The sequence below is a fragment of the Schistocerca gregaria genome, unplaced genomic scaffold (genome assembly GCF_023897955.1).
Source record: "Schistocerca gregaria isolate iqSchGreg1 unplaced genomic scaffold, iqSchGreg1.2 ptg000169l, whole genome shotgun sequence".
In the NCBI taxonomy this organism is placed as follows: Eukaryota; Metazoa; Arthropoda; class Insecta; order Orthoptera; family Acrididae; genus Schistocerca; species Schistocerca gregaria.
In genome coordinates this window covers 5,443,670-5,460,036 of record NW_026061724.1, presented here as the reverse complement: position 1 = coordinate 5,460,036, position 16,367 = coordinate 5,443,670, and positions in this window count along the sequence as shown.

The following is a 16,367-nucleotide window of genomic DNA, read 5'->3' as shown; positions in this document are numbered from 1 at the left end:
AAGATATGAAAATCACACAGAGAAAGATTTGGGCTGTATGGAGGGTGTTGCAGCATTTCCCAGCAAAATCAGAGGAGCATACATTTCATCCAATTGGCAGCATGGGGGCAAGCATTATTATATAACAGGACGATTCCAGCTGACAGTATTCCAATAGCCTAAGGTAAAGTGCCAAAGCCAACAGTGGAAACATTCCATGTCTCCCCCAACAAAGCAACCCAAAACTGTTCACACAAGTTCTGTTAAGGCCACGATGACCTTAATGCATGACGATTACCACCTGCCACATTGTGAATTGGAGAAAGGCTACACTTCAGCGACTTGCAATGTTACCCAACCAACATCCTCCATAAAGCCTCAATCTATCACTGTGTGATTCTCACATCTTTGGCAGTCTGAAGAAAGATGTGCACGGACGTTGCTTTCAGCTGGACACGGATTCGGGTGCTGTTGTGGATCTGTCAGTGGCTGACTGTGTTCTACAGAAAAGGAAGTGATAGTTTCATCTCCCATTGGGATAAATGTCTTAATTTGTGTGGTGACTGCTTTTTAATGGAAGCACTCCATGGTTCTGTCATGTCAGGTGTTACATAAAAAACACAATTTCTAATTAAATAACAAAGCACCTAATTTATTTGAAAATTACTAGTATTACTATGTTAATACAAAACACAAAGACGGCAGTTAAACACGAAACAAAATATTTAGCAAATGTCATCCATGGCTTTGTACACACACATTCATTCTTTGGACAAAATTTTTGATGACTCTGGAGCAAAGTTCCACATGAATTTGATCCATGACATGTCTAATTTCTACTTTGAGGTATGGTATGGTTCAACTAAATGCAAGATCTGACATGCCTCCACAAAACAGTCATATGGTGTCATATCACGTGACACCAGTGGCCAGTTCACATCGCCATTACAAAGATGAGACAAGCAGGAAATCTTTCTGTTAGCACCCTAGTTGTTTCAACAAGCATTGTGGCAGGTTGCCCTCATCCGGTTGGTGGATGTCTTTCACATTCACATTCAATTCATGCCCTTGCAATTGCGCCCATAAAAACTGTTATCATCTGGCAATAACAATCACCAGTGACTCTCACTGCATTTCGAGTCTTGCCTTCAAAAACGTATGGCCCATAACCTGCACAAAACAGTGACTTGTTCTGGATAAAGACACTTCTCGCTGACTTTGTAAGGATTCTCTGTGCCCCAAACCCAGCAATTTTGGTTATTCACACAACCTTTAAGCCAGAAAGGTGCCTTGTCACAGAAGATTTTTTGTTGTTGTTGAAATTCTTGTTTTGTGAATACCCAATCAGCAAATACTTGTCCATTGACCTCAGCTCATGTGTTGTTTGGATCATAAAAGAATGTAAATGCAGATCTTTGTTAAAATTCAATGCAAATTCAATCTCAGAAGGGCTCACCATTGAGAATGGCGGTGAATTCACTTCACTGCACATGTAGCAGTGGGACATTGATGACCGAGACATTCCCTACCAGTTGACAAGTATGAGGACATCCATGTGATTTTATGTTTCCAGTCAGTCATGTATCTTCGAATTTCCTTACCGGTCTCTGCACTTTTGACACATTAGGCAAATTTCGGATACCAAAAATTACATGTCTTCAAATGGTCTCTGCATGGCATTCAATGTACTTGAAATGCCCTTTAAAGATCTGGATTGTTGATCCATCATGTACCACTCTGTTTTACTGCCTGCTCAGTGTAGAGACTGAAAAACATTTGGGATAGGCTGCAGCCCTGCCTGTCCTCCTTCTCAGTTAGCACTTCCCTTTCAGTTCTTTGACTCTTGTAATGGCAATGTCCTTTGTGCACAACCTGCACACTGCCTTTGGCTCCCTGTATTTTATCACCATAGATTCATAATTTTAAATCTATGTTCTTGTCATCAGTGTCAAAAGCTTAGGTTCTTCACATGTCCATTAATTTTGAAGACTGCATAATTTTCATTGAGTGTACAACCCTTATAAATCTACAGAACCTTAAACTTTTCTTTTTATCAGTAATTCCATGCCTATTATATGCTACAGACAGTTTGTTAACAGAAAGAACATTGAGAACTTTTCCACTTGTGTCCTGACAGGAACAGTACTTGACAAAAAGTAAGACATTCTTGCAACTTGACAACAGGTTATGTCAAATACCTTCTAATTCACATTTCTGCTACAGAAATGCTGATTTGGCACATTAATATGGGAATGTGGGAGATTAAGCAAAGAAATTCTTCAATAAACAATGACAACTGGCAATTAAAAACAAGTGATTTGCTCTAAGTATGCAAATATGCTAATTTTTTACTATCTAAAATTTTATTTCTTTTGAGTCACCCTTCACATGTTGTAATGCACACATAACAAAATGAATTTTAAAGTTCTGCTAATTGTACTTTACTTTCATATTCCTTGCTATGATCCTCCTTTCTCCCAAAGCTCTTCAATCTGTAATGCCAACTGAATGCTGTTGCATTAAGAGTTAAATGTATCTCCTTATCTTGACCTCTTTTCTGTTTAATTTCATCATAAACATGCTGATCTCCAATACTGAGGTAAACATTCATACTGGCGTTCCTTACAACTGCTTCATTGTTCTTCGTCAACACTGTTTAGTAATACAACAGTCTGCAAATGAAGCATATTATTATCCATAGTGATTGCTTCATGTAACTGTGTATCATACAACTTTTAATACCCAATGAAGCATATTTACAGTATATATGTTTAACAACATGTCATAAATCCACACATTAAAATAATGTATGCAATTTGCAGCTAACACAAGCCAATTACAATGCATGTTGTCTCATGATGATTTAGTTAGTTTAAGGTTGAGACATACTAGGAATTAGGCCCAAACCAGCAGATTCATGTGTAGTATCTTGCAAATAAATGATTTTAAAGAACAATTTAACATCCTAGTACTGGGTGATTATAATTGAAATGCAGGTGCTCACAGAGGTCCAGTGTGTGGTGTACATATCATGTGGCAGCAAAACTTGGTAGATATTATAATGCATAAATACAGAAGTGATTTTTTTTTCCAGAGTAAAAGTTCCAATTTTGGCCCCCGAGTGCAAATCTGGCACTGTGAATGCAAGAAAGATGTATAGACATGTTTGCACATAAAGTGGATTAGGAACAGGACATGAGTAGAAAAGTTCAAACAAGACAGGAGGGAATAATTGTCAGTTTATTACTAAGCACTTTTTACACAATTTGCTCAATATAAGCACTGGAGATGTCTACAAAATGCTGAATGGGATTAGATTTGCACCTGGTGACAAAAATTGAAATTAATTTTTTTCCCAATGTAAATTGGTAGATACACTAGTGGGATAATGCAGAACCAAGTTTCACCTTCATATGGTAATTACAGCCCACACTGGATCTCCCTGAGCAGAAACACTTCAGTTGTAACCACCCAGCATTTTACTCGAGTTCAGAATCAGACATCCCCAGCTACAATAACAAATAGTAAAGAATAATAACACAGTACTTTAGTGCAGTATTTTGATGATTTGTAAGTAATTCTTTGAAAATCATGATAAAACACAGTTTTATGTTTCTATTCTTTACTGAAGCCACACAATTTCAATTTTACAACAGACGTTTCCAGGTTTCTAACGACAAAGTTAAGAGACACACTATAAATAAGGGAAATGGCCTTCTCATTGGATGTGACCAGAGTGTCACATTATAAATGAGGAATGTGATGTAGAAGGGCACAAACTGAGTCATTTATCAAACAGAATATGAGTATTAGATGATAATATTTTTCATTTATACATTAAGTGCATGCATGGAAATCTTTTTGTGACTGTACAAGGTAATATATTCATGAAATCTCAATCAAGAAACAAAAAGTTTGTCAATGACAATATGTTCACCTTTTGACTGTAAAACTGTTGATTTGTTAATCCCAATATTGCAATTTTGATCATGTGGGAATAACTGCATGTTAGCACATGTCAAAATCCGACAAGCACATGACATGACAAAGAGAGATAGTTTCATGACATTGTGTTCCTGATTACAACTTTTTATATGTACCGCACTGTTCCGTAACATTTTGTGGGGTAAATGATTCCATATTTGTTTTTGTTTCATATAAAATAGAAGCTGGTTTTACCACTTGCTTTTCTGTGGGCTCACATATAGTTGTTCCTGTGTACAAATCTGCATGTAAACTACTTGATTTAAATGTGTTTGGATATGTTGCACATTTTCTACTTTATGTTCATACATTCCTCTGTAATTTCTCACATTTAATGGAGAACTTCATGCTAGGAAGCTTTTGACAAAATTGGTATTGAACTTTTTTACATCTTGTCATTGAATGACTATGCAATTCTTCTTTGAACACTATTGCTTTTTGCCACAGACTATTTTTTGTAGTCTCAGTGACTGGAGAACCCTTCCTCACAAATACTAAAAAATTCAACAGCAGCTTCAAATATTTTATCACACATTATTGACAAGTACTACAAACAATACATTTTAGCAAAAATTGATGCATTAGAATCATCCTTCCACTCCAATGAGTTCTCCATTAAATGCAAGAAAGTATGGAAATGAACACAAACAAAAATAAGGTAGAATATGAGCAATATACTTACAATTTAGCAGTTCACACATGGATTTGTAAGCAGAAACAAATATATATGAGCTTGCAGAAAATCATGTGATAAAAGCTACTTCAATTTTATAAGAAACAAAAACCCAATAAGAACAATATTATGAAAAAGATGGACTGCTATTCACCACATGGAGCAATCAGTGAGCTGCAGACAGGTATAATGAAAAGAGTGCTAAACATTTAAGCTTTTGGCTGAAAGGTCATGTTCAGAGATAGAAAGCAATTATATATTCACACACTCGTGGCCACTTCCACCTAATGTGGAATTATTTATCTGCCACAATATTACAGGTATTAGCAAAAATCAGACAGAGTAGGAGTAACATATTTACAGTACGATTTATGGGAACAGGATACAAGTAGTGGTATACGGAATAAACTGTCCCCAGTAATATTTGCACATACATATATTTCGACAATTATCATACACATGCACACAGTACAAGGTATAAGAATGGACTGAATTAAAATAGTGGCTCGGATAAGTGACCTGAGTCCCAAAGATTAATGTTGTCTATTGTTGATATGACCTATCAATGCCACACAGCACCTCCACCCCCTGGCAGTAAGGAGTACTGCATATGAGTCTTGAGGGGAGACCATGTGGGCATTGATGTTGCTGGTATTCGTACGAGCTGGGAGCCACACAACCAGGACCTCCACCCCTACCGTGGTGGATTTTGGAGGCAAAGCAATGGGAGGCAGGTCTACCTTGAAGTCGTTGAGCCAGCGAGGGTAGATGATGCGGAGGCCAGCCTGAGAGCAGGTGAGTTGAACGGAGGATGGTGGGGTAAGCCCGGATGCTGATCAAGCTGTCCGGTGAGATGAAGGTGGCAGTTGTCATCAGGTCTTACTCACGAGGGAGGGTGAGGCTATGCACAACACTGATGTTTAACTGGTCGTCGGGTGGCGGGCAGTGGTGTCTGCATTGTGTGACTCTTCTACCAGTACCGTATGCCTGTTACCCCCCCCCCCCTCCCCACTCACTGCTCCAGCTGGCCTTCGAACTGCATAACCTCACTCACCCTGGTGTCTGCTCCAGCACATGGCTCATCTCTGAGTGTTTAATTTGGAAAAATATAAAATGGTACTGTCAGACCCTGGCACACTGCTGCATCCCCTGCCAATGCAAAAAAGTCAGCCGCCATACCGCCCCACCACTGGGCAAGTTCAACATCGCTCCAGGACGATTTCATCACGTACATATCGATCTTCTTCCACCATCGCGGAGGGCCACAGATACATTCTATCCAGAATTGACCACACATCCCACCAAGTAGAGGCAGACCCCTTACCTAACATCACTGCTGACAGTTTTATCTCCTCATGGATTGCTAGGTTCAGTTGTCCGACCACCATCACTACTGACTGAGGTTGGCAGTTTGAGTCTTCCCTGTTCACCATGTGACATCTGCGGCATAAAGAAAATTCACGCCACAGCCTACCACCCACAAAGCAACAGGCTAGTGGAATGGAGGCACATCACTCAGGTGCCACAACTGCCTCTGGTCTGATGCACTTCCATTAGTACTGCTCAGTCTCCGTTCAACTTTCAAGCCCAACTTACAGGAACTATCTCAGAATTCGTTTTTGTGGAGAACCCCATCCTACCAGGGGAATTCATTCAGCCTCAAGTACCTGAAGACTTCCCACTCCCCCGATGTCATAAGTTGCATGCACACCCACTTCAAACATGTACGTCTTCAGCCACTTGCCAACCATTCTCAACACTTGCTCCCATGTAATGCTGAGAGAATTCGGTCTGACAGCCTCTGCAACCACCTTATCTCGGCCCCTTTAAAGTCCTGCAGCAGGGCGATACAACTTTCGACATCAACGTCAAAGACAGTCCTCAAACTGTTTTGTTACACCAACTCAAACCAGCACTCATGGACCATGATGTCCCTATGCTGGCTCAGTCTGATCCTCCTAATGACTCTCCTGCCAGTCTCCCTCCCACTGTGGAGTCCGACAGTGTATCTCCTCAGGCCACCACACTGTTTTATTCACCTGACACCTCCCTGTCACCTTCTACGGGTTTCTCAGACACGTCACCCTCCACCTCGTGTGCAGGTTTTGCTGCTACCTTATCGACTATGGAGACACCCTCTCCGTCAGTCACCCTGCTCTGCAATGTACCCCCGCACCACGTTGACAACATTTCAGACATCACTCTCAATGTTCGAGTTCTCATTCTACTAGCAGACACCACTGAGAAGAGTCACACAACAGCTTTGTCCGCAATGCTAGGGAATTGGGAATCTAGTTTTAGTAAACACAATGGATGTTTGAGGGCCTGTGAGGAGAGCTTGAGATTCCTCATCAGAGGCTTGTAGAGTGGTTGGATAAGTCAATTATGCATGAAATAGTATTGATCTGCGGTGATATTTGATATAGTGAACATCGGTTATGAATTGGGAGACTAGATTAAAGGGACAGAAACGCAGGCAGGGTAGGTCCTCGGGGGGGGTTTGCAGAAAGTATCTGTGAGTGGTTTGTGGTCTGCGAGGATGAAGAATGAGTGACCTTCCACATCAGGGCAGAAGTGTTTGACAGCCTTGTAGACCACAAGGAGTTCTCTATCAAAAGTGGAGAATTTCTTCTCACCTGGTTACAGCTTTTTAGAGAAGAAATGAAGAGGGGAAACCATGTCTATCTTGCATTGATGTAGTACCACTGCCACTGCAATGTCACTGGCATCCGTAGTGATGGACGGCTCAGGGTGAGCTAAAGAAGTCTAATACATTGAAAGCCTCCTGTGTAGGTGCAGTCCAGTGAACGGGCTTGAGTCCTGAAGTCTGTTTACCCAAGAGCGAGTCTGTCAGTAGGGCCTGCACGGCAGTGGCAGAAGCCAGGTGACGACGGCAGTAACTTATTGTGCCCGGGAAACATTGGAGTTCTTTGTAAGTAGCCGGGGGTGGCAGTGGAGTGACGGCTTGCACACGAGTTTTGGGAGGCTGTATTATGTCAGTGGAGACGGTGTGAGCCAAGAAAGTGACGGAAGGCTGACGCAACTGTAATTTTTCTTTGTTGACCTCAATGCCATTGGATAATGATTTTCATGTTCCTCAGCTGACTTGCTGAAAATTAGTATGTCGTCCAGGTATGTGGAGCAAAACTCTAGCTATGGGTAGGATGGAGTCAATGAAACGCTGCTGCATTTCTTAGGCCACACGGCATAAAGTGGTATTAGAACAAACCAAGCGGCATGATAATAGCTGTTTTAGGGAAGTCATCCGATGCTACGGGAATCTGATGGTAGGCATGTTTACAGCCAATAACACTCAAGATTATAGTACCAGGTAACATATGAGTGAAATATTTTATGTTGGGCATTGGGTAATTGTACATGACAGTACAAATAGCGGTATACAGAATAAACTGTTCTCACTAATATCTGCACATATGTATATTTTGATAATTATCTTACACATGCACACAGTACAAGACATAAGAACATGCTGGATTAACATGGTGGCTCAAATGAGTGACCTGAGTTCCAAAGATTACTGCTGTCTATGATGAATATGACCTATCGACGAAACAGATTCAAAGAGTGCAATACAAACAAGAAGTAATAATCAGGAACACAATGGAACGAAACCACCTTCTGTTTACTATGAAACAAAAAGCAATATTGAGTACTTTAAATTACTTAACAAGAAAATGAAGTGTGCTTGGCAGCAAACCAAGGTGATGTTACCCAAAGTCCCTACTTAAGTTTCATACCCCTGGTAGCACCAGTCGAATAAAATGACAAAACATGTGTAACTTTACAACAAACATAGGGCTGTAAGTGAACCTGTCAATCACAGCTTCTCATATCATTATATCATATCAGAGTAAATGCATAAATAATAAAATTCCTACCACCTACATCAAATTATTATGCTACTTTAGAATCAAGTTGCCTAATCATTTGGATATACCATTTGATACTTGAAAGATATATTGGTCCACCAGAAGAAACATGAACTGACAGTCTAATGTTAAGAGATCTTTATCATTCAGAGAAGAATGGAATAAAGTAATGTAATTAAGAAAATACAAGAGAAAAAGAAAATACGTTTAATATCAAACTGCAGCCACTCATTTCAGTTTACAACATTGGTGGGTAGGTTGTCTAATGACTAACAAAAATTCACCATTCCTCTGCTGTATAAATATATTGACAAAATTATTACTGTACTGAAAATACTGATTAACAACAATTGTGAATCAGACATTCTGCAGCTGTTGACTATGGCTGATGGTGACTGAGTGCACGTCTGTTCCATGAACAGTGCTGAACTATTGCACATAAAGCAATACAACAGCTGTAAGAATGACCATGCATGTAAAAGCATTATAATGTAACCAGGCATTCATTAGTACAATTAAATGCTGTGATGCAGTCAGTGTTATGAATATAATTACACGGAACAACTAGAATTAGCATTATTTCATACCTTGTACAAGAATGATTGGTTTTAAAAGCCTACTAGTCAACTTTGACAGCCAATTTACGTACATCACAGCTGGAAAGGAGAAAAAATGAAGCCCCTGTATTATGGACTGTCTACACAAAAGCTTCGCTAAACTGGAAGTTTTGGCAGAAATGAAAGTTTCTATCCTCTAGAAGACAGAAATGAGTGTTAACCACTTTTGTTTATTAACAGTTATGAAAAGGGTAGATTGCTACTCACTGTAAAGATGAAACATTGAGTTGCAGGCAGGCACATGAAATAGATTGTTTTACACTGAGTTTTGGCCAAAGCCTTCTCCAAAAAATAAAAGAAATTACACATGCATATGCAGCACAGACAGGTTAAAATATGCCATTGTCAGGCCTCTCTACAAAAAGGGGGACACCTCAAATGTCAATAATCATTGGCTAGTGACCTTGCTTACAGCATTATCAAAAATCCTTGAGAGGGTAAGGTACTCACTAACGGTTAGCCATTTCAACAGTAATGGGATACTTAGTAAATCACAGTTCAGATTTCAAAAACGCTGTTCCACTGAGACAGCAATATACAATTTCACTGTCCACATTATAGAGTCTTTAAATAGTAAAACGTCACCAATAGGAATTTTCTGTGACTTGTCCAAAGCATTATGTTATAGGAATTACAATTCTATGGAATAGCATATGAGTGGTTTAAGTCACCTACAGAACAGGAACCAAAAGTTTCCTTATATGGGTCAAGTGATTGAAGTAAGTTTACCACTTCATCAAACTAGTGTTAAATTACATTAGGCGTTCAACAGGATTCAGTCCATCAGTCCCCTTCTGTTCTTGATATGTGTGAACAACCTCCCTTCTTATCTGAAATAGGAAGCTGAACTGGCACTGTTTGTGGGTGACACAAGAATCATTATTAATCCAGTAGAAGAAAGTCCAATTGAAAATGATACAAATAAGGTATTTGGAAAAGTCATTAATTGGTTTTCTGCAAATGGGCTTGCTCTAAACTTTGAAGAAACTCAGTACATCCGATTTTCTGCTGCAGAAAGTACAGTTCCTTCAATAAATATAGCACATCAGCAGACATGGTAGAGCACACTAAGATTTTGGGTGTACATATAGATGAGAATCTTAATTGGAAAAATCATATTTTGGATCTTCTAAAGCGAATAGTTTCAGCATCTTTTGCACTCAGAATAATTGCCAATTTTGAGGATATAGAAGTTAGTATGCAAAGTATGTTATCACTTCATAATGTCACGCAGAATAATAATTTAGACAAAAAGTATTCATTGCTCAAAAGAAAGTGGTTAGAAGAATGTGTGGGGTTTGTAGTTGCACATCTTGTAGGTATCTCTTTAAAAGATGTTCAATACCCTTTTTATAATGGGAACTGCCTAACTCCTCAAAATAGCCATTAACTGCCGACATCATGTCTTCATTTGTAGAAAATTTTCGACCACCAAGTCTTTTTTTTCAAGTTTTAGAACAGAATAGAGTGCATGAGGTAGCAAGTGAATCTTTAATTCATTAATGTTGGCCATTGTAATGTGAGCTGGTGCATTGTCCTGAAGAAACAACACTTCCTTCTTGGCCAAATGTGGCCATTTTTGTTTGATTTCTTTGCCCAAATGTTGCAGTACGTTTGCATAATACTCACCACTGATGGTTACTCCTTTTTCAATATAGTCAACAAAAACTATCCCACGTGCATCCCAAAAAAAAAAAAAAAAAAAAAAAAAAAAAAAAAAAAAAAAAAAAACAGATGCCTTGGCCTTGCCGCCAGATGAAATGGTCTTTGCCTTCTTTGGGGTCTGTTCTCCAATTTGTAACCATTTTTTTGATTTTTTTGTCTCAGGAATGAAGTGGCGGACCCATGTTTCTTCCATGGTTATGAAAAGGTGCAAAATATCATCTTTATTATTCTGAAACTTCTCTAAACACTCAACTGAAACATCTTTATGACATTGTTTCTCCTCGAGTGTGGGCAAACGCGTCCTGAACCTTGCACACAGTTTTCTCATGTCCAAGTTATGTGATGTACAACACATTCTGAAATGCCTGACAGCTCGCACTTACAGTAGACAATCATACAGTACTGCTTTGTGGATTTTTTTCACCATTTCTGGAGTCATCACTTCATATGTTCAACCACTGCGATGCTCGTCTTGGCTGCTCATATGGCCTAGCTTAATCTCAGGCACCCAATATTTTACTGTTGACAACAAAGGAGCAGACTCCCTGAAAGTAGAAGCTTTAATATTTGTTGCACTGAAGCGTTTAAAAAAATATATTGCATCAGGTAACAATGACGAATTTTCTCCACTTTAACAAGATCACACAACATTCACTACTGGAGGATACTAAACAATGTGGCGTCTTCAGACTTGAAACAAATGCTTCATAGATCATATAGTTTCTAATTCAGAGGTATTATTCAACAACTGCCATCTCCCAGTCAATCCAGGTACTTATGGAACCACCCTTATATATGGGCTTCATTTCTGGATCCTGATAAATGTGTAATAAAATTAAAAGATCTTGTTATAATATTTTTAGAATATTTAATTTTCTTCCATTTAACCGTTCCAATTTTTCGTAAAAGAAATATACCCTCTTGATTTACTTTTTCCTGTGATATTCATGATTTTCTGATACTTCTTGTTCCATTCCTCAAATATGACCAATTTAATGTACAGAATTCTCGTTCTCTTCATTGTCAGGAACATCATCACTCAGCTCATGGAACTATTCCAGTCAGACATTAAGATTGCTGCTAAACTCTGTCCTAGTTTTCTTTTATCTAACATGTTTAATCCACAAACTAGAGGTTTAGAGAGCATTATTTCTCATAGGTAAGTGTTCTATGTAAAAAGCAAATTAACTATAATTAGTTTTGATATACCTAAAGTAATGTACATAAAAGTTGAGTGAGTGTAGGAAACCAGTGAAGTAATGTGCACATTGTTTTGGATTCTAGCACTTGTGCTCGTGCAGATGACAAGTGTCCTCCAAACTATAATAATGTTTCACAAACAGTTCAAGCCAATGATGGCTAAAGCTTACAGGCAGAGAGTTAAGGGCCTGAACTCCATCCACCTGAGACAAAATGTAGATGGGAAAATCAAGTGGGACGAGTGTCACCCGCACAAACAATGTAGGGTTAGAAGAGGAGCTGGTGTCTGCATGAAGCAAACACACAGACTGTAATAAATGGAAGACAAGCAGCATCAATTATACAAATGGGTAGCATGCAGGAATAGTAAGATCAACCAGCAACACCTATCACAGCATCTCGATGATGGCAAGGTGCAATCCTGATCTAAGCAGCTGAGCATTCCACAGCCATAACCTACTGTGTCGATGTTGTCGGGCACCTCGAAGATTCTTTACATGAGTTTGAGTGCTTACTGGCAAATGACATTTTAGTGCAGAGTCATGCTACAATTACCAGTATTTTGAGAGATTTCAGTGAAAAACAAGAGTCTGATCACAATTTGTACTAACCACTGCAGACATCATAAAAATTAGGAGTTAAGCATCACATATTTCCTAAGAACAATTACACCAAACAAAGATGATTAAAAAGCCTATAAACATAATGATTCACTTTTACTTGGTAATGCTTTCGCATGGTTTATGAATAGGATTTGAGAAGCAAACTATTGAATCATCCTCTGAAACACAAGTTGGAATCTGATGATGTGCCAGCTGCATGTTTCCCATCCTACAGAATGGATATAGGTGGGAAAAATGAGCCTAATATCAGGATGCTAATCTGGATATAAAAAGGAAATTACAGTAAAGAAGTAGAAGAGATTCTGCAAGTAAGGACAGGGTGAATCATCTAAAATTCTCACGGCAAATCTTGTAGAAATGGGAACAGGTGTGGTTTTCACAAAATGAATTGGTAGTCTGGAGCTCATATTGCTAGCCAAGAAACAGATCATAATAATACTTCAAAACTGTATTGTTTGTGAAAACATGCAATTTTTTAAATGGAACGATGCCTATTGACATTTAGAAATTAAAAGTGGTATACCTCAGAATGTCAGTGGGGTTTCTTGCGGGAATCTAGTACGAGTCATTTATGCATTATAATATTGTACACATTTTCCCCACTGACACTTGTCTGTGTCATTAAACCTACATAGTTGCTAGGTACAATGTTCTTATGTTTGCCTACAGTGTGCATAAAGACTTGCTAATCAGTAAATATGTGACAGTCCAAGCGGTAGGTCAAAAGTGGTTGACGGGATTTACTAATGCATAAAAAGCAGACATACTCATGAAGTACAAAGAGTTTCATAAGATTGCAACTAATTCTTGTACAGTATACGAGGCAAGATAACCCAATAGATGTGGACCATCTTGACAATTATTTATCATCTTCAACGAGTTACTAAAAGTGGTAGTGTAACACCTAAACATTGTAATGGAAATAAACAAATTAGGACAGAAGATGGGGAAATTAGTATTCTTGATGCTGTTTGCAGTTGATCCACACATTAGTTTCTGCAGAATTGCAAGAGGAAATGGTATGAGTCAGACAAGTGTCCTACACATTCTTCACTGACACAGGTTCCATTTCTAACACATCTCTAAAACATTACTATGAATTAATTTTGATTTAAGTTAAAGTACTCACAATTGCTGGTGATCTGCCACAGCAGAAGTCCCAGAAAACAGCGACTGTAGGATTTAACCATAAAGTTGAATGATTTTTTAATCTAGTATAATGTTTCAGCTGAATATTTATTATGATCTCAAAGTAACTAAAAGCATCTTGAAAAATCTAAAATAAGTTGTAACATACTTGCAATAATGAAATGAAACGAAATGAAACATGCTCAACAAGCAACATACTTTCTGTCCAAATACAAACAAAGTACTGACCCCCTATGTATAAACTCCAAACAATCTGCGGCATTGTTTAGAATCATTTTTTGATTAACTAACAACTAAAATTAACACACAAAAAACTGAAAATACATATATAATCGTATATTTACTCCAGAACAGCAAGTACAATTCTATGATGGGTCATATTTGTGATACTATTTGAGTATAATTTCTTGAATACATAATTGCAATAATGCATTTACATTTCTTGTGAAGTACTGGAGGTTCCCTTCATGTACAGAGCTTCTACACTTTGAAGTAAATGAAATCAAGCATTTATAATTTTTTCTAGATGAGTCACATGCTTTTATATGCATGTATAATTCCAAATTCATCTGGAGAATGCATGTTTTAAGTGAGTCTGTTATGTTTCAACACACCCAAAAGGATTTTTGAAAGTGAAAGATGAACAAAACCTTTTCCGACACATGGAGGAACAAGAATTTTACTTATGATATGAAATAAATCCACTATTTGATTAAATATGTAAAGTAATATGAAACATAATACAAAATTATTACTCAATAGCAGAAGGAAAGAACAAGTTGTTTCTTAACTGTATGAGATAATATGTAACTTAGAGTTTCAAAGGTAGCAAAAATTCCTAAGCGTAAATGCACAAATCTCTGTACTTTACATAAATGTAAATAGTCTTGAAGTATGCAGACTGCTTCGTAGAGAATCTTGAAGTGTGCAGTATGCAGACTGCTTTATGAGATGACATGCCTGACCAAGTATCTTGAAGAGTGCAAAAATACTAGCTTGTTTCCCAGATCCTCCTGTAAAATAGGCTTTTGTCAACAATGGCAAGTGCTGACATGGTAAGCTAGAAGGATCTCAGCAATAGAGGCATATGCATGTGGACAGGGGGAAGGAGATCATGGTACTCTAATGAGAAGTAAGAAATTAAATAGAAGATTCAGAGTGTTGGAGTTGAAGAAGAAAAGATGACAGACCCCCAAAGACAGGACCCCCACTGTTCCAGAACTTCACTGTCATGCCGGAGAGAGAAGAGTGTTCGGCATTCCCTGCAGAACGGACTTGCCACAGCTACACCTTCCCAGTCCTCGAATATTAACCCCAACACTCCCTACTGACTAATCAACAAAGGGTGAACAACTAGCATTCTACAGGAGAGAGTAAATGACATGTAAAATACTGTATTGGTTAATTCAAGTAAAAAATGCTAGATACTACCAACTGACTTACAAGCAGCCCCTCTAATATCTGGGTTTGATCTTACATAAACATGAAATACTGAAACATAAACATGAAAATAATAAAGAGAGGTACAGAATTACTGTGTTCATCTGATATCTGTTGCTGCTCAAACATAAATTAGTACATTAACACGAAAATATAGAAATAAGGTAGCCAAATGCATCAAATTACAACATATCCCATATCAATTAATAGACAAGTCAACTAACTGCTTCGTTGGGTATATCATAGATATGTAGAACGTTCATATTATAAGAAGTACTTTGTGATGCATTGATATGTTTGCTAAACACCATAGAGTCAAGTACAAAAGTAAAAATATCACATTTTCAAAATTAAACAGAAGGCGAGTCTGAGATACAAAAGTTTAGGTTACTAAAATCTTGGCTAAGTGTCATGTTCTCCTTCCAATTGACAAAGCATATATGAAGTGCTATTTCAAGTTCACAGACATATTTCATGTGTTCATAATGTTACAAAATTATATATAAGGCAAAGGTGAAAGATGTATATTTTTTCAAGCTCCATTACATATAAATAAACAGTTGTTAGCAGAGTGATGGAATTAATTAAGTCAAGATATTGTTGTTAATAACTGCTGGGGTATGCTGTACAGCACAAGAAAGCAGTTCACCACTTGGACAATGAACAGTTACAGAGAAGTAGACTGCATGTGACAGCACATCATGGTATAATATATGGCAATACATTGCTAGTTCTAACTTTGTTCCCATAAGTTGCAGATCTAGTGAAAGTAAATATACTTCTTTTGAAAGAAAAAGAGCATTGATAATGAGTGGTTACTGAGAACCACATTGCATTTGACAGTGTATCATTGCGTTTAATTGACATAGAAGATATTTCAAGCAGCAGTGCGTATCAATAAGAACTCTTAAGTTTTAGAATACATTGACAACAGGTGATTATAAAGAATTACATTGCATGTCTTTGTATTAAGTCCAGATAGACCAGATTAAACAGATGATTATAGCATACATTGTATCATGTAAAGGTAGTTGTTAAGCAATTTACAAGAAACAGTAATTGTTAGCCTTTCAGACATCTACTTTCATGGAATAATTATGTTAGTTTTCAACTGTTGAAATGTACCTAGACATAATGACTGTGCCAC